The sequence below is a fragment of the Rhinolophus ferrumequinum genome, chromosome 18 (genome assembly GCF_004115265.2).
Source record: "Rhinolophus ferrumequinum isolate MPI-CBG mRhiFer1 chromosome 18, mRhiFer1_v1.p, whole genome shotgun sequence".
Taxonomy (NCBI): Eukaryota; Metazoa; Chordata; class Mammalia; order Chiroptera; family Rhinolophidae; genus Rhinolophus; species Rhinolophus ferrumequinum.
In genome coordinates this window covers 37,549,695-37,577,273 of record NC_046301.1, presented here as the reverse complement: position 1 = coordinate 37,577,273, position 27,579 = coordinate 37,549,695, and the positions used below count along the sequence as shown (strand labels likewise).

The 27,579-nt window shown below is 33.6% G+C and overlaps 1 protein-coding gene across 3 annotated transcripts in view; it reads right to left on the bottom strand.

Annotated features, from left to right (window-relative positions):
- The window catches only part of SPOCK3 (SPARC (osteonectin), cwcv and kazal like domains proteoglycan 3), a 335,252-nt gene that overhangs the window by 113,509 nt on the left and 194,164 nt on the right, over positions 1-27,579 (bottom strand). The gene's annotated exons all lie outside the window — the stretch shown is intronic.

Sequence of the window (27,579 nt, the reverse complement as noted above, 5' to 3'; positions counted from 1 at the left end):
GCCTATTTGTGTGAACAATTTACATAGAGAGGGGTAAAGGGCTTAAAAATAAGCGAAGCAATAGGCCATCTATACAAAATGAATATTAAGAAGTAGTTTAGTAAATCAGTACTTCCTATTCATTAAAATTGTTTATGGAGAGAGTAATCTGATATCTACACATCAGGATGAGAAAAGATGATTTACTAGAAACATTTGCATCTTTTTGCTTTTCATTTTCATTTCATGAATAAGTCAAATGTACAAGAAAGAGATCCCATCCCAAAGTCTACTAAGAAATGTACTAATCATCTTCATTGTAGGGAAAGCAGTTTGCTGTATATTTCAAATTTTGATAAAATGTAGGTGGGAATTAAGAAAATGTTTATTATTTTTCTCTTCCTCCTCCGCCCCACCTCCTACTGTTTCTCTCTCAAAAACTCTTGAAACCTATTATTTTAAACACATTTTCTGTATTTTAATTTTGTAATTTCTGCCAAAGACTACTTAAAAATCTTGCCTGGCCACAGAGTTCATCTCATAAGAATTACAATGGAGAAAATAACCATGTTGTTGCTACTCATTAATTAATTGGTACAAAATTGCAATAGAAATTAAAACAATGACTGGAAAACCTGAAACATTATTCTATACCTCCTCAAAACTTACAAATTACAGAAATAGAGCAGAGAGAAATAAAAAGAAATAAAATAGTTGACTTCCATTGTTCTTTCACTTTGTGTACTCAAAACAAGGTATAGAATTATGCAAATTATTTGCTCTTCAGATATGTTAGGAAAAATTATTACCAAGTTCAGGCTTCTAGGCAATAAAAAGGTATTTTGTCAGCACAGATGTGTGTGTGTGTATATATATATATATATATATATGTGTGTGTATATATATATATATTTGCTTTGGTATATATATACATATATGTGTATATATATACACGCACACACATATATGTATATATGTATAAAATATGTATATATTATACACTATGATATATATTATATGCTATGATATGTATTATACATAAATATACTATATTCCACCATTCAAGGCATTAAATAGTTTCATACCAATATACCTGTTATTATGTTTCTAATAGATGGAAAATTAAACAAAGAAGAATTTATACCATTGTCAGTGTTTCCTTATAGGACTTATGCTGAGGCAGTTGAGCCATATTATCTTGTTACCTGAGCTATCTTCTTGTGTTCCTGATTTACCTTTTACTCTAGTCTTCAGTATGAGTCTCCTTCATCAGTTATACATGAAAGCACAACAATCTCTTATTTTTCTAATAACTACAATGTTAATTACTGCTACATCTGGTTAATGAATTATGGTACTTGGTTTTATGTTTAGTTAACCATGTTGTGCATTTTAACAATATAATTTGAACACATCTTCCATGTTTTCGGATTTGCACTGATTTTGAAATGAGGATAAATGATGTTACCAAAATGGTTAACAGAAAAAAAATCTCATTCCAATTTGATTTACGTTTCATACATGACCATGTCGTTAATCAGTCTTGGCAAGTCAGTAATCTTCCTGGGTCTTAATTTCTTCACTTATATAATGCTAAGCTTCATCAGTATGGCTCATTTGATCTTGGACATTGCATGAGTCTATAAATCTTTAATAAAATTACTTATATGAAGGCACTCAACAAAAATTAGAACACTGGCCATATGTTATAATTTTAGAACCTGACTTAGTGTATCCAAGCGAAACAAATATATCATTATGGGGTGAAGGATGATGCTGAGTGGGGCAAGAAATTGCCAGGAATGCTGAAGTTGCAAAAGTCGGCTATCTCAAGGTAGCAAATGAAAGATATGGAGGGAACTCTGCCTTGTTATAATGAAAAAGGGAAGATGAAACACGGTCATCTTTAAAGAGGCATGATTTCCATGAAAGCATACCAAAGAATCAAATACTACTTCTATTACAATATCAAAGAACAATGTTAATAAATTATAAAAACATATATTTAATATTTATATTATAAATAATTGTATATTTTTCTAAAGACTTGTAGTTCCAGAATCCAATACCACATATTATAAACTTTCATTCTTTAGGCCAGAAATATGCACACCAAATAAAATGCCAATTTATTTATTGCATCCTGACCTTAGAAGGAAACCATCTGTACCTAAGTCTTAATTTTTTATGTGTACTTGCTTCTTTTTCTATTCAGCTATATTAACTCAACTCTTAATGACTGCTTCAACAGAAGAATTTGATTACAATTTGATAAAACAGCACTGGAAGGAACAGAGATAATATTGAATACCTCAACTGAGGGCAACTTGATATATTTCTTTGTCTAGTAAATACACCTAACATTTTAATTCCTTCAGGCAATCTTTTTTTTTTTTTTTTTTTTCAAAGTTCTACCAGAGTCAGGAAGGAATTCTTCCTTAAGACATGACTGTCCAGTCATGATTTCTTCCTACTGGCCATAACTCTTCAAAAAACAATGCCGCTCTTACTTTTTCATCATGGGCCTTAGGAAAAAACAGGTGGTATAGCAAGGTGCAGCAAATTATCTTTTGGGGCAAAACAGTTATATGAAAGTTAGAAAGCTTTATATAGAACTTATTAAAACTATAGTGGCCACTATTTGCTCCATATGATTTCTTTACATGACAGTAAGTTGAGCAATGAAGCAAAATAGCATGAGCAATCAATTTTAACTTTAAGTAAAAGACATACTCTAAAAATAAACTTTTATCCATACTGGAAAACATTATTAACTGTGGCTACTAAACAATAAATATTATGTTAAAACAAGTTGGCATCACTTATTCTACAATATGAAGAAGAAATCTACTTGCTCCATATATTTTACATAAATTAAGACTCACTACAAAAGCTCACTTGTAGGCTTATTTCAAAATACAGTGATAGGAGTAATTACTAAAACATATCTTTAGAAACTATTCCTAACATAAATTGAATTAACAAGTGAAAAACTGACAGCATAGCTGCCTCAAATTTTATTTAAAGAAATATCTGCCACTACCATTAAATGTTGTCTACAGAGTATATCTGGATAATTAAACCTGAAATTTATATATACTGGAATAAATAATACACCACCATTTATGTGATTTTGATTTAGGGAATCAGTACAGAGATTAATGAACTAATATGTGAATTGTTTCTATCTAATTTGTGTTGACAGGTATAATTCATTCTAGATATGAGCATATGAGTATGTTTGCTAAGTCTATTTCCAATATTTGAAATAAAAATTCGGAGATTCTTCATTTTTTTTCAATTATTAATGTTTATAAAGCAAGCTTTTAACTGTGATATTACTTTAAACTTAAATAGTTCTATAACGTCAGCTACTGAACACAGTACGAACTAAGATCTGAGATTAAAGAAACGTGTGATTCTTAAAGGTCAAGGAGATTCTACATTTGGAAAACTGTATTCACATTTTTAAAATAACAGTAATGGATATGCAGCTTAAAAGAGGAAAAAATAACCTACATTAGAAGAAAATGACAATGAAAGAATGCAACATTTACCAAAAGACCTGGGACAAGATCATTCAAAGGATCATTCAGAATATATTTTATATATCAAAATATGTCTTGATTAGAAAAATTTTGATTTTTGTTTTTTTCTAAACAGAAAGGAAATATTTTTAACTACTGCTCAAAAATAGACTGGAAAGCTTTATCAGAGCATTTAACAATTAAAGTCTGAATTTTATTTAAGAAAATAATCATTAAAGGTCATCCAAAGTTCAGGAAAGGAAAAGAGATTTTCCTCCATGTGTTATCTTCATGGAAGTCATTTTGGGCCTCCTCCTTGCTTACTGTTCCTTGAAAAAGGAAAGTTATAGAAACTAAAAAAGGAGAAAAGAGCTACCATGTTTTGTTTGAGACTGATTTATAGGCTGAGAGAAAGGATCGAGAATACAAATTTTTACACTGCATTAGCTCTTATAGCATTTTTCAAGTTTGCTAATTAATAAAATTAAAGAGAAAGTCTAAATTTTTGACTCCAAGTATTTTTCTCTTTACCAGATTGTATTTAATTCCTTTCCTGAGAGTGTATACTTCTAATCATGTGTTGACAGCTGGTGAAATCAAGAGTCAGATTCTCTAGACAAGGAAATGTTCTTCACGAAACACTATTTCAATAACTTGTACCATATCTAAAAAGTTATCAGAAAGGCCTTTTAAAGCAGTTGTATTGTTTTTATTTATAATATATTGTTACTTATAGTTACAGTTACCTACCATATTCTAGGAAATGAATGAGGCATTGTTAAAACCCTATCACTTAGCTTGTCAAATAACTCTTCATCTTCTAACCTCTAAGTACCTATGTTCCCTTCTAAATACTGTTTATTTATTTATTCATGAATATTCCCAACAGTATGTCCGGGAACTATTTTACAATCTGGAGCTATCAGATGGATAGAATCATTAAATTCATGGAGCTCAGAATATGTTTGTGGGCAGAAAAGATAAGCCTGGATTGGAGTGAAGTTTTCCTATGGTTCAGAAAGTAATCAGGATAATCTAGAGCTTATCTGTCCAACTTTTACTCACCTTTGAGGTCCCACCTTTTATGTCATTTCTGTTCTAAAATATTTTCTGCCTCCCCAAGCACAATTTTCCCACCAGTCTGGTGTCCCACATACTCCCATTATAACTTATACCCTTTTATATTTCTTAACCAATTATATTCTAACAGCCACGCATGTGGTTATCTTTGCATTAAAATTCTGAGTCTCTTTCTTGCCCTATGACATTTGCTGAACCATTAGGAGACATGATTGCACCCAATTCCCATTCCTTCCTCACCTCTGCTATGTCTTCTAGCTTTGAAATTTGGGAGATGATGGCGCCACTTAAAACAAAGTCCTACATTCTGTGGCCAAAAAAAAAAAAAAAACACATCTAACCTCTTTTGAGTCCCTCCACTCACAGGCTAATAGAAAGCAGGTGGGCAGCAACAGAGGTCATTTCAATCACATGCAAATGAAATGTAACCACAGCATCCTGTACAGTCACTATACCAAACATTCTGACACATTCCTGATTTTCCTTTGGTTAGATCACACTTTTAGAAAAGAAGAGTTTCTGAAATTGGGGGATGTATTTATTTCCAAAGTATGCTATAAACATTACCTGAAATGTTTTGGCTTAAAACAACAAAAGTTTAATTTCTGGGTTATGGAGGTCAAAACTCTAAAATCAGTTTCACTGGGCTGAAATCAAGGTGTTGGCAGGACCACACTGTCTTGGGGAGCTCTAAGTGATAATCTGTTGTTTGCCTCCTCCATCATCTGGTGGCTGTCAGCATCCTTTGGCTCGTGGCAGCATTTCTCTCTTCTCCATTTTTACATTACTTTCCCCTCTTTGTGTCTGTGTCCAAACTCACCCTGCTTCTCTCTTATAGGGATACATTGTGATTGCATGTAGGGTCAACTCTGATAATTCAGAATAATTTCTCCTTCTCAAGATCTTCAACTAAATCACATCTTTCACCACCTGAGGTCATATTCTCTCTTTTGCCATATAAGATATCATGGACAGTTTCTAGCAACTAAGGTGAGGAAATATCTTTAGGACCACCATTCAGCCTACCACAGGGAGGCTGCTTAGACACAAGGAGTTTCAGTAATAGAGTCCCTGGTTTGGAGGGATACCTTAATGAATCCTCTGAGTAAGTTCACGTTTAGTGTATTTTATCCTAGGATTACTCTAATCAACCCCTTTACCACTAAAGGACAGATGTATGGTCCATGGCCGTAGGTTGGGACTGAGGTTTTCTCCTTCAGCTACAGTAAGGTTGTGCTCCTCTGCAAATGCGTGCTTCATTTTAACCGTGGAACCATGACCAGACCTAATTCTTCTGTCAGTATAGAACCATGTGGGGCTTTCCAACCAATGCACTTTCAATTCCCATTATGTCCACGTGAATCACAGCACTACTTTTACTTTTTTACTTTACTTATTTTTAGAGAATCTGAGTGCTAGAGTTGTATGTAACTTTGCTAACAACTGTCACCCCAATAAACTTTAAATTAAAAAAAAGTGATCTTTCGATCGATGTGGTGACGTCGCGCTCTCCCAGGCCGGGCCAAAGCCGCGCCAGACCAAAAAAGAACTTTATGCATGCTCATTTTCCTCTCCACTAATACATTTTCACATTTTAATCACAACTCACAGTTTTTCTCCAGTATGTTACCCTGAGCCTGGAACAAAGTAAGGAGTCAAGAAATATCACTGAATTGAAAGAAAGAGAGAGGGGGGGGGTGGAGGGAGGGAGGGAGAGGGAGAGGGGGAGGGGGGGGGGGAGAGAGAGAGAGAGAGAGAGAGAGAGAGAGAGAGAGAGAGAGAGAGAGGCTTCCTGGTTAAAGTACTAAAGATGGTTCCTATTTTCTTATTTTAGCTTTTATGCCCACTTAAGAACTACAGATTCTATAGCATTATTTTCTTACTGAATAAACTTTTTATAAATAATTTATAAATTAAGTCCTTCTTAAAAGTCATTATGGCTTGCCATATAAAAGCCAGTCAGATAGAACAGAATAAAATTGTCTCTGAATTTAAACAACAGTCTTATTTTTCCTAACAGTTATCTTATGCCATAGAATAAAGGAAAATGTCAAAACATTTTACATTATTTCTTTCAGTAGCTTCAGTTTATCAAAGACTCTTTCAGCCTCGTATTTTAGAATTTGTAACATGCTCTTGGTCTCCATTACTCATCTAGGAAGCAAGCATCAGGAAATGAACAATTTGGCTCTTCACAGCTATATGGGAGAGAGTGATTTATGCAGGCTTCTTCAATCCAAGGATACCTTAACTCTTTTAAAAACATTGCTAATTTAATACATTTTTGTTGTTCCTCACCTGACTTTTTAGAACAATGAAATCCATTTAATCTACAGCCCCGTGTTAATTTCCTTTGAAAAATACTCTGCCACAGTCTCTCTTGTCCTTCTGACAGTCTTTTTTCCTGAACATAGGCAAGGAGAAAGCACAGTAAATGAAGAGCATTTCCCAGTTCTCCCACTAGCACTGCCTGTCTACAAGAGGTAAAAAGATAGCTAATGATTTGTCGTGGTTACTGTTATTTTACCAACCACAGGCTGCTAAGTGGAACTGCTGGGATGAATGTAAGGGTAGTGAATTACTAGGTGCGGACTCACAAGGGAAGTTACACTGACACGGAAGAGTCTCTCCTTGGAGTTGGCCACTTTTTTGTATATTGAAAGGGAAGATCCAATGGGTAACCTAATCTATCACCACTCTTCTGTAGACGTTAGATCATATAATAATGCTGGTGCACTCATTTTGTGTTTCTTCTTGGCAGATTTGCTTGCTTGTTTTTTGTTCGTTTGTTTTGTTTACACTAGTGTGATAAAATTTAAGCTTGGATTACTTAAGATTTGGGCTGTAAGTAGGCAACGGGAGCCTTTAGCTTATTTTGATCTTATTGATCCATTATCTACACATCTAAGTTTAAATAAAGAGTGTTCCATGGGGTACAGCACAGAAGATTGGCATGCATTGGGGTTTATGCTGAAGCTTCAGCATGGGATGAGTATTAATTGATTTACTTTTTATTTTCTTTGCATATATGTCTTTTGTTGAAACACTGGGGTTTTCCTGAGTTCCTTTAATCACTTCCCAACAATAAACCAAATATACCCTTATGGTAATTCTGTCCCACAAACTTTAGTGGATATAGATACAAGATCTATGTTTAGGCACTACTATGGCATTTATAGAGAAAGGAGTTCTGTAAACATGCTTATAATAAAAGTCTTACTCCTAAATCAACAGAAGGAATAGAGCCTCCCCTTACCCAGGAGTATCCTTCTTGGTTTAAAATGTGTATAATAAATTCATTTTGATTGTGTCACACCACTGAAATTTGGGGGCAAATTTACTATAACATTATATTGCCATAAATGACACAGATATTTGAAGCAATCTAGACATATTAAGTAAAATACATCTGGTTTTAACTTCATCAAAAACTGATATGATAGAAAGTAATTACTAATCATCTTGGTTTTAAGTCAAACATCTGTTCAACCACTCTCCAAGTAAAATTTATATTTTAAAAATACTAAGTTACCTGTTCTGCAAGCATAGAACCTCAGTCTTTGACTTAGCCGTGTGAAGAAATAAAGAAAGCAGAAACATAACTCTTAACAAAGTATACATTGAAGTTAACGTTCTTGTGAATTTCTAAATAGGCAAGATATATGAGTTCCAGAATTTGTTCTATTTAAGATAACTAATAGGAATCATATGAACTCATTTTTTAACAACTCACTTTATACAAGTATATAGATATGTCTACATTTTACTGAGAAATCAATTTTTTTCTATTAGAAGTTACACACATTAAATTTATATAACCACTTGAGTGAATGATGAGTAGACAGATTATTTTTCAAAGCTTAGGAAATTTAGGAAGAAAGATTATTGTTTGAATAGCATCTCTATTATTGTCATCAAGAGAAACTGAATTGTGATATAATAATCCTTTGGTGAAGCTAAATTTTACAAACCCTTAGATTGGAATGAAATGCAGATGTTGAGTAATTGTGAAGCTTTATTAAATACAGAACATGAGAAGACATTAAAATGAAGTTCATGAATTATTCATTGAGTTTCATATTGAATAACTATGAGAACCCTGTGGGTTCTTAGGATCATGTCAGCGTACTTAAGACACACAGCATGCATGACCACACCTGCAGAACTTCAGTTTTCTCAAAGATCTAAGGAAAATTATACATCTTTTAACAAAAAATTGTCACCTTTGGCATTTGCTTCAGGCTACGTCTTCCGGATCTCATTTCAAATAACTTTATGCAAAGGTTTGAGATCTGTTTTCTTTGATGACCTAGTTTTCAGACTTTGACAGATTCTTAAAATGTTGCCTTCATCTCCAATGCAACCCAACTGCTGGTAAGAAATATTTTACGTTTTGTCCTTTCCCTACGATCCCTGACTTCTTCCCCCAACTAAGTGGGATCAGAAGAAAATAATAAAATGTATGTATGTCATAATTATTTCCATACCAAAAAAAAAATCTTCCAGTTCTATTTTAGCAATTTAGTAACTAATGAACTGTTACCTCAAACTCTGGAAAAAATACTCTCTGAATTATACTTAGCAGGGCAATAGCGCTGCTGAACATAAATACAAACTTTTTCCCAGTTTTAAATACAGTTTTATTAAGACACTGCATTTTTCACTTACAACATTGTACTTATACAAATGCAATGTTCTTTCCTTGCCCTGTGCATAGATACCATATTCGAGTATCAAAAATGCCCAGTTATTTACTATAGCAGCTCAATGTTAAAAATGTCTTGGAACTTGTTACAAATTTGGATCCTTTTGTTTTTTGGGTTTTTTTTGTTTGTTTGTTTTTGCTGTTTTGCTTGTTTTTTGGTGGAACACAGCTAAACCTATGCTCAGGTGACCCTAACTGACCTCTTCAATGTGGGGTCCAGAGGAAGTACCACCAGATAGAGGAGCTCCACTATCAGAAAGTTCCCAGGCACTCCTCCCATCACGCTTCTAAACTCTGGTATAGCTTGGTAACGATGGGAGTTTCGGTTTATCCAGTTCTTTCTACTGACTAATGTTCAAATTCTTCCTTTTCTGCAGTCTAGTTTTTATCAAGCCAATTGACGATTTCATTACAGTTGTCAAGAATCTTCTCTTTGTCCTGTTTGTTGATTTTACCTTGATGTTTTCAGTCCATCTCTACAGTCAACATTTTGATCAGATGTAAAAGGAGAAAATTTTCGAATGATTTGATTTCAAACTTTATAGTGCTTAAATCCCTCAAAAAGAGGTGTAAGGTAGACTATGGGTAGTCGTAAGTTTAGAGGTAAGGTACTTACCTCATTAGGGAACTTACTACCCACAGTCTTACTACCCTTAAAAGAGGTAAAGTAGACTGTGGGCAGTAAGGCTGTGGGTAGTAAGACTGTGGGTAGTAAGTTCCCTAAAGAAACATGCAATATATATTTTACAGCTTCAAGTCATGTGAGAAAAGGTTTTAAGAAAAAATTCAGATAGACATTATGTAGAGATGTAGTATGAGAAGATAACAAAGATTTTCTTCTATAATAGTACTTTGCAACCATGACTAGTCAAAATATCCCATAAAGTTAAAACAAAAACAAAGACTAGAAACTCTCCTTTGTCTCCCATTTAACAGGAGTCATACTTTATTCATGAAGAGATGATATCATGATAGAAAGCAACCATTTATTTTGTTACTCAATTTTGAAAAATGATTCAAATATTCCATGGTGTATATGCAATATGTATAAGCATTGTAATAATACCATAGCCTCAATTTCACAGCCAACAGATTGAAAAATTCTGAAGGAGGAGATCCTTACGTCATAAAATAAATTGGTGTCGGTGAACTGAAATTCTTTGTACAGACAAGGTCTCATTTATGTCCAATAAATATTTCACTACTTCAAGTTTTAATGGAACATTTTCGCTAGCAGCATTTGAATAGTAAATGACATTTTCTGTTGTTTACAATTTTGTCAATTCATTGACAAAAGTGCTAGTGTCATTGTGCCGTACATACATTGCTGTAATTACCAATAAAAATAAATATATTTTTCTTTATAGTTTGGTTTTATTTTCCTCTATTGTTAATTTCTATTTTGTCTGTTACTATTTTCCTATTTGTGATGAACACAACTCTAAAAAAAAAAAATAATTCCAAAATCAATATTTTAAAGAGTCATGGATAAGCAAGGATAAAGAAACAAACTCTAAGGAACATTCGGTTTAAGGTTTATATGCCATAGAAGAATAGAATTTACAAACTTCTGTTAAAGATTCATTTATGCCAATAATGTTTTTCTTTATCCTCATGAATATTTTTATTAAATTAATGACTGTTAGTTTTATGTTCGAAACATAGGCCGGGTTATTGTGGTTTGAATGGATGGGTTGGGGCTCCTAGAGCACTAACGTAGAAGTAATTTCTCAATCCTTCCCAGTGCATATGTGAGCAATGTGCTAGATTTCCATTCATGTTCTAAATCTTCACTTTATTTCCAGCGATGTCAAAGTGTTTCAGGAGTTGAGCGTTGTGAATCTTTTCTTTCCTAATGTGTCCACACTTCAGATGCTCAGAGACTGCTAACCAATATCATTAAATCACTCCTAATAGTTTTTGTTTTTGTTTCTCCCCCTGAGCTGGTATCAGAGATCTTCCCTAGAAGTTTTCAATGAGATGAACTGATAAGCAAAAAAATATTTCAGTAATTTAATTATCCTTACATCGAGGCTAAGACTCCTGGTAAAGTTTTCATTAGAAATTTTCCCAGTTCTATGCAGTTTTTTCATAAAATCAAAAACCCCTTCTTTTCAAATATCTGTTTAGTTCTTGAGTGCTCTTAGTGTGTGTTGCTTCATTTCAAGGCAATAGCTAGGTTTATACGACTTTCCTTGCTTAACTGGAAAATATGAGATTCCATAGCAATACGTTTTCTACTCCAAACTAATTCCCACACTACACCCAGCTTGAATTATTAGTCTTAGCATACATAAGACCATAATTTTCAAAATATTACTATTTGAAAATGTTTAATGCATAAGGTGTGGATCAATGAACAGAGTGAGAAAAATAATCATAACAAAATATAGTGGTCTTTACTTAGTGATTAAGGAACTTCTCATTTCAAAACAATGGCAAACTAAAAGATTTCAATGAGGACTATGGACCATGATACAAACTTATGGTTATGCTGTTTGGGGGCATTTTCTAATAAATTGCTAGCGCTCTTATTCCTTAATTCTATACAGTATTTTGGATTTAATCATCTTACTGTTAGATAAAGTTGAGTGACAGTCTTTAGAAAAAATATTTTTGCTAGAAACACCATTGCCTATTCAAAAGTTAAATAGTTACAATACAATTATGAAGAAAAAACATGATTTTTTCCCTCAAAACACTGGCGGGCGGAAGGGAGGGAGAAGGGCAGTACAGACTGAACCAAAAATCACAAGGCAATAAATGTTTACATAAATAAAAGTTGTTAACATACTTAATTTACTGTTTATGCTATATTTGTGTAGGTTTTCTTATCATCCATTACAATGTTTTACTCTATCATTATAAGCAACAAGTGTATTGTATGTACAAAGGAGCTATTCCTACAAAACTGACATAAATCCTGTTTAATATTCTCTCCTTGTAAAAAGGGACGATGACAACCATAGTTCAATTGACAGCTCTTTAATAATTCTGCTGGCACCATAAAAATGAAAAAAAAAAAAAGGCAGCCTTTCATTAGAGAAGATAAATCAAAAAGAAAGGACTGAAAAAAAATTAACGGCATTGTGAAAAGGTCAGACACTTAGATTAACATAGAAGGCACTTATGGAAAACATTTGCATTTCCTGTCAAGTGATCATAAGACGAAGTATAGACAAGAAAGTTAACATGCATTATCCTATAAGACATGCTAGCATGACGACAATTTATTTTTGCCCCCAAATATCATATGTTTGAAAAGATTTCTTTTAAAAATTGCTTTAAATATAAAACACAAATTCTAATAAGCCACTGAAACGTACACACATACAGACACACACACAAACATCAACTTGTCTCTTGCCAAAGAGAATAAATGGGCTGTTTGGGGATTCCATTAATGTCGTCCTCTACCTTTTTTGTAGACAGATACATACACACACACACACACACACACACACACACACACAGAGGACTTCTTATGTTCACGTGTGCTGTGAGTACTTGTACTACTTTAGCTTAGTCATTGTAGTAGACAGAAAACTTTTGTATCTCTTTTAGCTCTGTAACTGGAATATCATTTCAAAATAATCCACTGGTGTAAATAAAAAAATAAAAATAAAAACTTATATTGCATTAACTTACGTGACATTCAATATCCATCCTCTAGATTTTCATTGTTTATCATCAGTTTACCCCCAATGGAATATAAGCTCCTTTAAAGCAGATTTCTACATATTTATTCAATTCTGTATCCCTTATGATTAGACTACTCCCTAATACGTAAGTGCTCGAGAAATATTTTTTTAAAAAACACGAATAATTGGCAATAATTAGTATCTGTTCACTATATACTGCTAGTTTCATTGTTTAGAGCATTGAATAAGTACTTTCTCTTTATTTATCTTATGTTAATTACTTGTGGTATACTTTCTGATGCTGAATTTGCTACTGGAGCCACAGTTGCCACCAAATGCCCATTGTTCTAAACAATCTTTTCAAGAACGGGTAGACTATAAACCACCTTGAAACATAGAGATATGTCTCCCTATAAATGAAAGAGCAAATTTATTCACTGTCCAGAATAACAAATATAATGAGTTAAATGTAGAAAATCTTATTACTCATTATAAAAAAATCTTGGGTTACCTAAGCTCAAAATTCATCTCCTGTAATATAACCCACAGTGTGTACCAGTATACAGGTGGGCTCACCCATGTTTCCCCCAGGGGACAGGGATCTAGAGAAATTGATAAATATGTGGATGCCCCATGTTGCTTTCTATGCAAGTTCTTTATCTCTGACACAGGGGTCTGGTGTCTTTGACTAGCATCCATGGAACTGAGACAGGCTAATTTGTCAGCTTACAACTAGGGTAAAATCTCAGACTCTTCGCAGTTCCTAATAATGCATAAAGGAAGAAAAAGTGTGAACAATATAAAAATAAAATGAGGGAAAACTTGGAAGAAAAGGAAATAAGCATAAGACAATATGAAATACACATAAATTAAGGAACCACATAAATAAAAAATCACATATAATTACACCACCCAAAGATACTTAGTGTCAGCAGCGCGATGTACTTTTATTCAAAAAATATTCTCTATTTGCGTGTATTTGTTATAATAATTCATTACTACATAAAACAGTATTGTGATAAATATTACTTTATGTGCCTCTATGAGGTCTGTTCTGATTATTTCTATAGCATAAATTCCTAGAATTCCAATTACTTAATCCAAGACAAAATGCTTACTGCCTCACTTCAATGCCCTCCAGAAAGGCAGTTTAAATGGTAATGAGTACTCCGAAGAAAAAGAGGGAAAGGTGATTGTGTACTGCAATTTTAAATAGGAAGCTAAGAGCTGAAATGTTAATATTTGATAAAAAAAGAACCTGAAGGAGGTGAAGGAATATCTGTGAAGATTCCAAGTGGAGAAAACTGCAAGTAAAGTCACTCTGAGTTTTTTAAAAAAAAAAAAAAATGATGGCAGGGAAGGTGGGGAGCTTGACCTATTTGAAGCAAAGCAAATACGACAATAGAAATCCATATAAGCAAGAAATACCAAGAGCACAAGAAAAGCAGAATTGTAATGGGAGTCCAGATTTGTAGGCCTCTTGGAAGAGGCAATCCACTGTGAATATTGACCACATGTTCTTTTTTTTTTTTTTTAAATTTATTGGGGTGACAATTGTCAGTAAAATTACATAGATTTCAGGTGTGCAATTCTGCATCACATCATCTATAAATTACATTGTGTGTTCACCACCCAGAGTCAGCTCTCCTTCCATCACCATATATTTGATCCCCTTACCCTCATCTCCCACCCCCCAACCCCCTTACCACATGTTCTTGATGGATGTGCCAAAAATAGGTCCTGACTGCTCATTGCCCTATTTCATAAGACTGAATTTCCAGCAAGTAACCTTGAGATGTGAGGTGATGTCTCCCCCGGTTTTCTTCCATCCTAAAAGTGATGAGACCCCAAGCCTAATGTTCTTCTCCATTGTAACCCACTGCATGAGCTGGTATGCATCACAGGATCATGGAACTCAGGCACATGGAGAACCCAACACAAATATGAAACTCTGGCTACTGTTTTGCTGTGAGTAATAAGTACTTTGTCACTGACTCAGGAGTCTCATGTCTTCTGCCAGCATCCGTGAAACAGAGGCAGGCTAACCCGCAGCTTGCAAGTAGAGTAAAATCCCAGACCCTGCGTGCATAGCTCTTGACAAGGTCATACCAACTATTGCAATGATTTTGACTTTTACCATGAGTAATAAGGAGTTTTATCAGTGCATTTGAGCACAAGAATTAATGTAAGCAGTTAAAAGGGGTCATTCTTTCCGCCGTGGAGAATGCATGGAAACACTAGGGTGAAACAGGAACACACATAGTTAAGGAAGCAATTCCATTAATGAAGGCATGATATGATGGTGGCTTGAATGAAAGTTCTAGCAGGGGATATGATGAGAAGTAGTTGCCTTCTAATATATTCTGAAGGTAGAGCTAACAGGTTTTTCTGACAGGTTAGATGTGCTGTATAATAAAATAAAAGATAATGATGAATTACTAAAAGGATGGAACTGGTATTAATTGAATTTATATAAGACCAGGATGGAAAATTCAAATTCAGGGAGTTTCCTTCTATTCCCACTTTGGTTATGAGTTTTTATCATGAATAGGTATTGATGAGTACTGAATTTTAAAAACAAAATATTTTTCTTCATCTAATGAGAGGATCATAAGGTTGATCTCTTTAGTTCTATTAATTAAACTGATCTTGTTTGCTTTTCTAGAATAAACAAGTTGAGATGAATTATCCTTTTGTATCGGATTGAATATGCTAATATTTGCTAAGAATTTTGCATCTATATTCATGAGAAATATCATCCTGTGTTTTTTTTTAGTGCTTGTCAGCTTTTGATATTGCAATTAATCACAATTAATTTGAACAAATTCAAATTCTATTATCCAGAAGTATTTGTACAATGTTTGTGTTTTTCTTCTATAAATACCTAAATAATTCATGATGAAAATACCTCAGCCTAAAGATGGAAAAGAAAATAGATTTGATTTCTTCAATTGCTAAATATTTCAGCTTTTCTATTTTATGCTGAATCAGTTTAGATAAAATGGCATTTTGTAGAAATCTTTATATTAGATTAAAAGTGCCATATTCATTAATAAAATAGTTACTAATAAGCTCTTACCATTTTTCTAATGTCTATAGGATCTCTAATGATATACCACTTTTTTCCATGTTTGATATTGGAAATACGTCTTCTTTCTTTTGTCTTGATCATTCTTGCTAGGGGGTCAATCTTTTTTATTAGTCAACCCCCTCATAAAAAAACCCAACAAGCTTTACAGTACCCAACAAGCTGTACCATATATCTGATTTATATTTTATATTAATATTAATATTTATATAAATATTAATATATTAATATAATATATTAATATATTATATTATATTATAATAATATATATTATAATAATAATAATTTTTATTTTTATTAAATAAAATTTAATTTATTTTTATTAAATATTATTAAAATATATAATAATAATATATTAATATAATATATTAATATATTATTAATATAAATATTAATATTTTATATTTATATTTTATATTTATATTTTATATTAATAATGATCTGCCTTATATTTATTAACTCCTTATCTCTACTTAATTGTAACTTTCAATTATTCTTTTAACTTCTTGAGCTGAATATTTAGAATGTTGAATTTCAACCTTTTTTCCTTTCTAATGTATCAATTTATAAGGTTATATATTTCCCAGTAACAGATTTAGCTAGATCCCAAAAGTCTTCATAGTGTGATATTTGATATTCTATCGTAATTCAGTTCAAAATATTTTCTAACTTCGTGATTTTTTTCTTTCATAATGGGTTATTTATAAAAATACTGTTTGATATCCAAACATTTAGGGCTTTTCAGCTACTTTTTTATATTAATTATTTTGGGCTGCATTCTACGTGGTTAAAGAACATACTCTGAATAACTAGTTGATAATTGCTTTGCCCAGCTCACTATAGAAAATTAATTCATTTTAGTATAAGCTATGATGAGAACTTGATAGGCAAAAGTGGTTAACAAAGTCAAAGCTATGGAGATTATCCCACAGCATATGTGCATGGAAAGTAACTGCAATAAGTATCAGATGGTAAGTAGCAAATAAGTATAAAAGATAATACATTTCTGGAAAATTAGAAACTACAGAAATAACTTTTTTCCAGAGTTACCAGAGAGAAGCTTAGAAAATGTGGGATTTGGTCAACGCTGTGAATAATGTGTGAGTTACAAAGTAACATGCAAGTTATAAATTAAAAGATGAAAGAGAGAGAGAGAGAGAGAGAGAGAGAGAGAGAGAGAGAGAGAGAGAATATATTTACAGTGCAAATCATTTTCAGTAATTGTAGTTGTTCTAATTTGGTTGATACAAAGTTTGTAAAAGCTGGAAAATTATAACGAACCACAAATGGAGGGATAATTGGGTTTTGATTAATGCGATTGTTAGGTAAAGATATTTTAAGTTTATCCGCTAGGTAATTTGAGTTCCTATATTGGAACAGAACTATTTTAACAGATGGCTAGAAGAAGTGACTTTGAAAGATCAGTATAGTGTCATCTGAAGAATAACAGAGGAAAGGCCTTGTAGGTAGTTAAAAAATAGCCAAACCACAAATAAATAAAGATACCAAAAAAAAAAAAAAATGAAATCAGACAAAAGATAAGGGACAGAATAGAAAGACACCTTTGAAAATAAAATCAACAATACTTAAACATGGATTAGGTGCAGGAATGAACCAGAATCCTCTGATTTTGATTTTGGTAATATCAAATAATTTTGGTAAAATTGTATTTGTATAAAATTAAATATGTATATAGTAAGTACATGTTGATATTTATTTTGGTTTATACACATTTTGAATTTCAGTTGCTGGTGGTCAGTCTGGTAAAATATTTTCACCATGTAGCTGCAAGCTCATAGCGTGAACCCCTAAGTGAAGCTAAGTAAGAACTTTTAAAAATTAAGGTAAGAAATATGAAGCCAATAGTTTCAATTGTGGACAAATAAAAGGAGAATGGAGATAAAAAAGAATGAAAGGAGATATTGTGGGGTGCACATATATTTAGGAGACGGAGAAAAAGAGAAGGGAATGAAGTGAATAGAAAAGAGGTAATCAACATTTAGTCAGTCAACAAATGCAATATGATACTAGTAACTCACTAGTTAAACAGAGCGATCATATAGTGTAACATTGCAAATCTCTAGGAAGGAAAGAGTTCCAAGAAAGGATGTACTAATGTGCAGTAACAAATAGTTCTGGTCAAGACAAAGGGCACTGACATTTATTAAGTGTCTACTATATGTTTCATTATGGGGAGAGAGAGAGAATGAGAGAGAGAGAGAGAGAGAGAGAGAGAGAGAGAGAGAGAGAGAGAGAGAGAGAGAGAGAGATTTTCATTAAATTCTATGAACTATATAGTATGAGTATTACAATCTTTATAAAGTAAGGATAAATCCTCTATATAGTTAAATGGCAGGTCCTATCAAATCCTAGTAAACGCTGGACACTGAATTTTTTTCTGATTCCAAATCTACCCTCATAATGACAGGACAGATTTGAGTAATGTAAGATAGTTGAAAAATACAGTTTGCTAGACATGAGATGTAGGAAAAAAGATTTCAAAAACTTACTTGGAGAATGTATTTTAGAGTTGATGGCATACCCATAATATGGATTCATTCTTTTGTCATTCATTCTTTCAATAAATATCTATTGTGAAAAGTGAACTATGCACGATGAGGAGGAATAAGAAAGGTCAACATAAACACAGTAACAACAAGACAGCAATAAAAACAAATACCACAAGAACTTTCTTCTTATGAAGATAACAGTAGAGTGGGAAGCAATTGTGAATTAAAAAAAAAAGCCAAATTAATATAAAATTGTCACTGTGACAGTGCAAGGAAGGAAATACTTAGTTTTATAACAGAAAATAATACCTGAGCTGGGATCTGAAGGGAGAGGAGTTATTTACTAGATAGACATGTGCTTTTGTTTGTTGCGGGGAGAGGAGGGCCGCTAGGATACATAGTAGGAACTCGATAAATGATGATTGATTTCTAAATTACTCTTACCCAATACCCTCAATCCTGTTTAAAATAATAGCTCAAAAACGGACACTTGATTACAATTTAGCTTACTGTCTCTTGTAAAAGCCATTACTACTAGGAAGGTAGCAATTATTGAAATTACAGTAAACTAGAAATACATTAAGGTGAAATCCATTAGCTGATTTTACCTTTATCCAGATTTTATTTGACAACCAAAGTAATTGATTCAATGATGTTAAAAAAAAAAAAAAAAAAAACACGACATTTTCTGTAGTACAAAAGGAAATACATTGAAAATAAGATTAAAAAAATAATTGGGGGACAACACAATGGCCAATTCCACATGTCATGCATGGCACAGTGGTCAGATTGGTCAATACCACCTTTCCTACTATTGCTTAAACAATCTAGGAATTATTTCTCAGGAAAAAAGGAATTATTCCTTCTGACGACTCAGTTACTTCTGTCTATCATGATATAATGATCTCTAGCTATCACCTTTGATGTGTGCCCAAATTACAATATTCCCTTTTTTCTCAGAACTACCAGATGTTCTTTGCTGGTTTCAGCCACCACAACCTCCCTAAACTACCCTCAAAACAGAGCCACCTGGCTGTTCTATACAAATAGGTCCTACAGACATGTTCGGTCAGAGATAAAATGGATGCATCATGGACAACAGACAGAAGGTTGGCCAACCAATTTATCCCTCTAGAGAATGTAGACACATCAAACTTCAAGGCGAAATATAAAATCAGAATCTGTGAATAACGGAAACAGAAAAATCTGGTCTCTTTTTGCTGTGATTTTGTACTGGAATTAGCAAAAGTGAAGTTAAGAAAAACATCATTTATTAACTTCGGGTCAAAACAGAAACATTTGAAGCAGGTAGATTCCATATATGTTGGAACTTTTTTCCATTTTTGCCAGTTGCAACATTCTTCTTCCCATAGTCTCAAAGATAAACTACTACCAAGAGGAGGGAAAATGATAACAATATTATCCTTTTAGCAGTTCAGTATCTGTGGGTGGGGAGGTCTCTAAGTTGGTCCTCAATGATCCTTGCCTCCTGGTTCACTCCCTTGTGTATTGTCTCCCCTTCATGTAAACTAAGCTCACTGACTTGCTTCTTATATATAGACTACAAGAAAAGTAAAGAGATGTCACTTCTAAGATTGGGTTACAAGAAGAGCGTGCTTGCTGTCCTTCTTGGGTGCTCACTTTCTCTTGCTCTCTCTGGGATCACTCATGCTGGGGGAGCAAGTCCTATGGTGAGGCTCCCCTGGCATGAAACAAACTGCGAGTTTTAGTCTAACAGCCAGTGAGTTGCTAAAGCCTGCCAAAGTTTAAACACACAGGTGAGCTTGGAAGTGGATCTTTCAGCTCCGGGTGAGTCTTAAAATGATTCCAACTCAGAGCAACAGCTTGTATGCAACCACAAATCAGAGAATGTTTATGATTTTATCCACTCAGGTTTTAAATAATTTGCTACACAGAAACAAAGAACTAATATGTCCTTTGTCACTTTAAATATATTTTACAAACATATTTAAATGTCATCTCCTTCAGCTTTCTAAAATAATAACCACACATAAAATGTAGTTAATAAATTTATAGTTTAACTTTAGATGATTTTGTGTTTTTATTTCTTGATTTTTTTTTTTTTTAATGAATTGGCCTGTTAAGGCAAGGGGGTATGACCTCTAGAAATATTGAGGAAACTTTTCCCTCGAAACAACCCTCAATAGTCATGAAAAACTATATACTTTAATGGAATAAATGGATACTATTCTATTGAGGCAAAACATAAAACAGAATGTCATTAAGCAAAAAACTCAAAAGCAATGGTGCAGATTAGACTAAGAATACCCTATGGAATTGGGCTTAATACTTCAAAAGTATCACAGGTGTTGATATTTGCATGATACATTCAAGTAGAATTTATAGCAACTTAGCAGCTGTACTGTAAATAGTGTCTTATAAAAAAAGCTATTAAGCAATAATTGCTATTCAATATTCATGGCTTAATGAAAGTGACTTGTTGCGATTTTGAGCCATTTTAGAATCCTCTTTATGTAAAATTTTCACATTGGTAGCTGTTTATATCAGTTTGGGAGAAAATACTTTTTTTTTCCATATCAAGAAAGAAAACAATGATTGCGTTCCATTTAAATAGTTTGTGTCTATGTGTGTTTGTGTTATTTTCACAAAACTTTGAAAAAACTGCTACTTGATTTTCTTTAGTTTGCCATGTCAAGGGCATGCCATGGTATTAACATCTGACATAAAGAATCCATTTATAGCCAGTCACATCCACTGATCACATAGACATGTTTTTGGTAGTCTCCAAATATAGAACAAGCAAGAAAGAGACTTATAATAATTAAAGGTAAGGGTATATTAGATCTCAATGATATTATTTAGTGAAAGACTACGTTAAAATTTGGCAAAAAGAAGTCATCATGAAATCACGGCAACATTAGGCAAAAATCAACCTCAACTTGTCGATCAATTTTTGACAGTTAGGTAGAAAGAGACTAAATTAGGGGGAAAAAATGCTTATCCAAGTTAAGTCAAAATGTATACCAAGTGTTTCTTTTTTCCTTGTGTTAGATATTTTGAAATATTTCAGAGTATTAATCAAACATATATTATTTCTTGTGTCTTATTTTGACAATTGCCAAATGTGGTCATATTATGCATATAAACTGCACTTCCTTATTTTTAAATTATCAGTTAAAAATAAAAGGTTAAGTCATTAATCTTCAGATTAACAAACAAAGGTAGTCTGAGCACTAAATGCAAGTAGTGCCTTTTTCCTTATAGTTTGCAAATTTTACGACTTAAATCTATGTGGAGTATAATTAAAATAAAAATATTACAAAATAAAAGGCCTGAAAGTTTTAAAATTTTTACTGTCCATCTTAACACTATCTATATGGCATTATTAGATATTGGTATAAATAACTGTGTAACAGTTATCACACAGGCAGTTTGATTCAACACTCTGTTCTAGAAAGTATTCTTCAAAAGAGAGAAAAGTATTTTTCCTAGTCAAAAGGAGAGGATTGTACAAAGGTGTGAATATCAGTTGCTGACAATGATATCTGATCACTCCCCCTCAATACTGTAGTGTGTATTTGTAACAAAGACATATCTTCTCTGTAACAACAATGCAACCATCTGAATGAGAAAATTAATACTGAAACATTACCTCTATCTAACCTCAAACCCCATTCAAGTTTTGCTAATTGTCCCAAAAAAGTCCTTTAGCAAATGCATGCAATCCAGAACACCATTTTGTTTCATATAGATGTAAACGTTTCCTGTAAAATGTTTCATTTAAAAAAATGTCTCCTTCAATCTGGAACAGATGTTAGGTCTTTTCTGGGCTTTCGTAACCTTTACACCTTCAAACACTGTAGGCCAAGTATGCTGTGAATGGGTTTGACTGATGTTACTTCATGATTGGATTTAGTTTATTCAACTTTGGAAGGAATAATGCAGAAGTGATGTATTCTTCTCATGCGTCACATTATGTGGCCAATGATTTCAATTTGATCTATTAATAGTGATGCTAACTTGGTCATTTGAATATTTCTATGTAAGTATCTGTGGTGGAAGTACTTTGAGATTATATAAATAACCCATTCCTTTAAAGATTTCACCTTATTATATTCATTTATATTATTCGGTTCTCATGATTTCCAGTTTTATTACACAGGTTATAATTTGGTGCTGTTATTATGAGGATGCTCAAATTTTCCCAGACTTTGCTGTCACAGTCCCTTCAAACGGGCTACAATCACTTCTCTTGCCTTCCAGAAAGCTAAGCTCTCTTGTTCATCCTTCTGCTTTACTGGTTCTCCATCCAGGTTTCTTTAATAGTTTCTCCTCCTCTCCCTCATATACTATTCAAATGCTGAGTTTGCCCCAGGACTCTCTCCTTGGAACTCTTCTGTATTTCACTCACTCATAGGTGACTGCATTCAGTAGCACAGTGGCTTTAAAGAACCATTTATCTGCTGAGACCTGTCAATTTATCTTTAGCTTAGACCTGTACCCTGAACTCCAGATTCATATATCTAAATGATTACTAGGCATTTTCACCTAAATAACAAATAGGGAACTTAAACTCGGCATGTTCAAAACTCAATCCTGTCGTTTCTCCAAAAATTGCTCCTCTTGCCACCTTCTTGCCCCAGGTGAGGACAACTCAAGATGCTTAAGCCAAAACCCTCAGCTTCATCTTCTCACACCATACATTCAATCTGTTTGTAAATCCTGCTGCACGTGCTTCAACACACAAAACTCAACCAGTTCCTTGAATTTACACTGCCATCAGGCCGATATGACCTTTGTCTGGATTGTGGCAAAATTTCTTAAAAGCACTTCTACCATTCTCCTACCTTCTTCCTTTTCCCAAACCTGTCTATATATTCTTGACACAGTCCCCAGAATGATCTTCTCAAAAATAACCCAGGCCATATACTCCTCTGCTAAGGACCCTATCTCACTTCCCCATATCATTCAGAGTACAAAGGTGGACCAGGTCTTACATAAGCAGACCGTCTCTTACTTTGGGCTTATTCACTTTGATCCCTCAGGCTCACTCTGCTTCAGCCCCCATGTTTGATGGTCCAAGCACACTAGCATGTTCCTGCTAACAGGCGCTATCTATCATAAGTCCTTTGCTCTAGCTTTTCTGCCTGCCTGAAATACTCTTCAATAAGTAGCTAACTGATCAGCTTCCTCAATACTTCAAATCTTTGGTCAAATATCATCTTCACAATGGATCTTCCTTGATCATCCTCTTTAATGCTGCAGTATGACCATTTTTCTCCTGCCAGATCCCTCTTACTCTACTCTACATTGTTTATAGCACTTAGCCCTTTTCAAAATATTCTCTTGACTTTGTTATCTAAAATGATTACAGCTTTTCTCGGTACACTATAATGTAAGCGGCATATGGTCAGGAATGGTGTCTGTTATGTTCAGACATCTCTTAAACACCTGCAACAGTACAGGGAATGTAGGGATGGACAGTTGGTAGAATAAACAAGTGAAAATGGTTAATACAAAAGAACCAACATTACTATTGAAAAATCCCCAAATATTCTGATTTAAAGTATACAATAATTTTCTCAATCTGTGATCAATAAGATTATATGAATATACCAAGTGTCCTTACAATATATTTTTAAATATCACTGAATATTTTTAAATATCACTGAATATTATACCTGATATCCTACCATAAAGACCAAATTCCTTCAGAAGCTAGAAGTACTCACTCTTTTACTTCCTAATATTCACTAATTTACACTTTTGAAATGACAAATCATCATTATTTGCGTAATGGAAGTGTTTTAATTTCCAATTACTCTGCATTTAAAACAGAACCTGGGTTCCAATTATATAAATGAGTCACCAACAGTCCCACAATTGGGGACTAATTTTCAATTGGAGACTAATTTATTGGGGAATAATTTTCTGAGATTATTTTAACTTTTCAATTTGTGTGTCCATGAATATATTTGCAGTTAAATATACCGAGCGTACCTTTTCCATTACTGCACATGTTTTCTAAAGTCTTAGAGTGATCATGTTGCACAAAATTCTACAGTACAACTACTGCATTATTTACTGGATGTTCATTCTTATGCACTTATACTACCACCATTAGGAGGGGAAATGCTGTTGTAAGCAAAGTTATGCATGTTGCTTTGCCTTCCTTGAATTATTTTTCTTATGAAACATGCTCAGAAGTGAAATTATTGGATCAAAGGCTATAATGATGTATTACTCCAATTACAAGGTCACTGGCCAAAAAAATAACTTTTCCTGATAAAACTCACTAGCACTACATCAAATTGTTGGTCTTGGTTCTGTTACTTAAATGTCATTTTTCAAACATTCTCTGTATGTTATTTTTTTTTAAAAAAAAGCTTTATTGAAGTATAATAGATATACCTTAAAATTCATTCAATTGTACAATTCAATGGTTTTTAGGAACTTGGCAGAATTAGGAAACTGAACTGTAACCCAATTTTAGAACATTTGTATTATCCCAAATGATTCCTAGTAGCCATTTGCAGTCACTCTCTACCCGCCATCCCAGATCCAGACAATCAATCATATACTTCCTCCCTCTGTAGATTTACTTCCTCTAGACAGTTCACATAAATGGAATCATTAAATATGCGGTCTTTTGAATCCAGCTTCCTTCACTTAGCACAATTTTTGAGATGCATCCTAGTTGTCTTTACTACTCCTTGAGAATAAAAGGTTGTATTTTTCCATGTGCATGTCCATAGTAATATTTCTTGCTGAGAATTCTTGGACAGAGAACCTTGTCTGGGCAACTATTATGTAAAATCACTGATATGTGAATGAATGATTCACATAATTTATTCTGAAAAAATATTTTTAAATATTGGCATACATTGAATAGAAAAACGTCTGTATACCAGCTTCCCTGTCTGGAAAACACTAAGAATTAAAAATATATATATATATATATAGGACTGTCATAATCCTTACATTTCTTTTATTCAAAGAATCTTAGCCTTCCTGCTACACTATTCCTGTTCCAATAGGGATTCAAAAGCCTTAACTGCCACCTTATAGACAGATCTGTACGCATTTCGGCACATTTCAGTAGCCCAAAAGCGTAATTCCCAATATTTATGAAAGCATGCAAATAAAAATTAGGAATTAAATTTTCTTTTGCAAATATACAATTTATACAAGTTTTTTCATTTCCGTCATGTTCTTTTAGCAAACTTGCATGTCTCCTAAAGACACTACCTCTTCAGCCTTCTCAAGCGTTTTTATCCTTCAGGTGACTCATACCATGAGCAAGACAGACGTCTCCCTTGCTTCTCACCCTTTGTCACTTCCCACTAAAAACATCTCCATTTGAATCTCACATCATCAGACTTTTCCATCTTTCCGTTATATAGTCATCTATGAACCCTGCGTCCTCATTATTCCTAAATGCTTTTTGTTTCTGTTCAATCATGCCAACAGAATTCTTGGTGATGTAAATATCCACGGAGATATTTTCAATACCCTTGATGACAATGACCTTTTCCTCTACCCAATCTCATCTCTCTGGTTATACATTAGTTGTGGTTTTACCAGTAACTGTCTAGGGACTCCAGAATCTCAAATCCAAGCTCCCTCCCTCTTGTATGCCAACTCCAGCAATTTTCCCCGTCTTCCTCACCCTGCTGATGTCCTCCCTTCTCTCCAGCTTAGAGTCCATGAACTATTACTAAAATCACTCCCCTCTCCTTCACTTCATCATACACAGTTAGCAAAATCCCAACTCTGTTCCTGCACCCATGCAGATGTACATGATTGAAAGAAAGCACACAATCTCAATGTTTGGTCTCACTTTAAACTAACGGACTACAAAATATGAGTGGGCCCTGAAATCATACACTATTCTCCCAGAACAGTTACCTTTTGCTCCCTCTTAAAGGACAAAAATCATACATAAATACATAGCCCACGCTGAACTCCTGGTTTCTTCACCCCTACATATGTTTCTCCTTCAGTCTTCCCCCACCTCACTTAATTTCAAATCCATCATTCTCAGCACTCAAGCAAAAATCTTGGAGACATCACTGACTCCTCTGTATTTCTTACAACCTGAAGCAAAAGTAGTGGGCTCTTTATTCAAAATATATTGCAAATTCAACCACTTTTCATAACTTCCCCCGCCACTAAGCTGAACCAAGCCATCGTCATCTCTCCTCTGGATCACTGTAGTAGCTTCCTAACAAGTCGCAATGCCTCAATTCTTTCCCCAGATTCCACAGTGGTTTTGTTTTAAACAAGCAAGTGCAGTGCTGCTTTCCCCTATTGCCTTAATGACATTATAGAAGGTACAGAGTCCCATGGGGTAGAGTACAACATGGGAAAGGTTGCAATGGAAATAAGGTGATTATGGAAGTCCACATTGAGAAGGGAATATTTTAGTGACGATTTATTTAATTTGCTTATTTTATTTCTCTTTCTACTATAAAGTAAGGTCTGTGAAGACTGGGATTTTCCTCTTTGTTTATTGCTGTATCCCTAGAATTGAGAGATACATTCTTTGAACAAACGTTTATGAAGAACACTTGCATAGACACATGAAAGGGATGGCCAAGAGAGAAAAGTCCTCTCTCTCCCTTTCAGAATTTAAAGTCATTAAATAAGTTGGGGGAAGGGAGGAGAGTGACAAGCTTTAATAATGGTATTTACATCTTTGATAACAATTTATGTTCAATCACCACTAACTACAAAGAGATTAATTTTCATAAAATTTGACAAGCAACCAATGGATGCTTCAAGCATAACATTAATTACTTTTTAAAAATTTAGAATGCGTGAAATGTGCTCACTGCAAATATGGTTTGCTCATTTGACATCGTTTACCTGGTTCCTGTTAAGTTAATTAAGCAAAAAAAGAGAGAAGGAAATAAGGAGTGATCAAGGAAGACGTGAATAAGTTAGAAAATAGAGCTTATGACTTTTTCTAACTAATTAACCCTTATGAGAGAAATTAAAAAAGAGGTTAAGTGGGGAAGTGAGTGAAGAGACTGAATTACCAAAAAAATATAGAAAAATAAGAGAA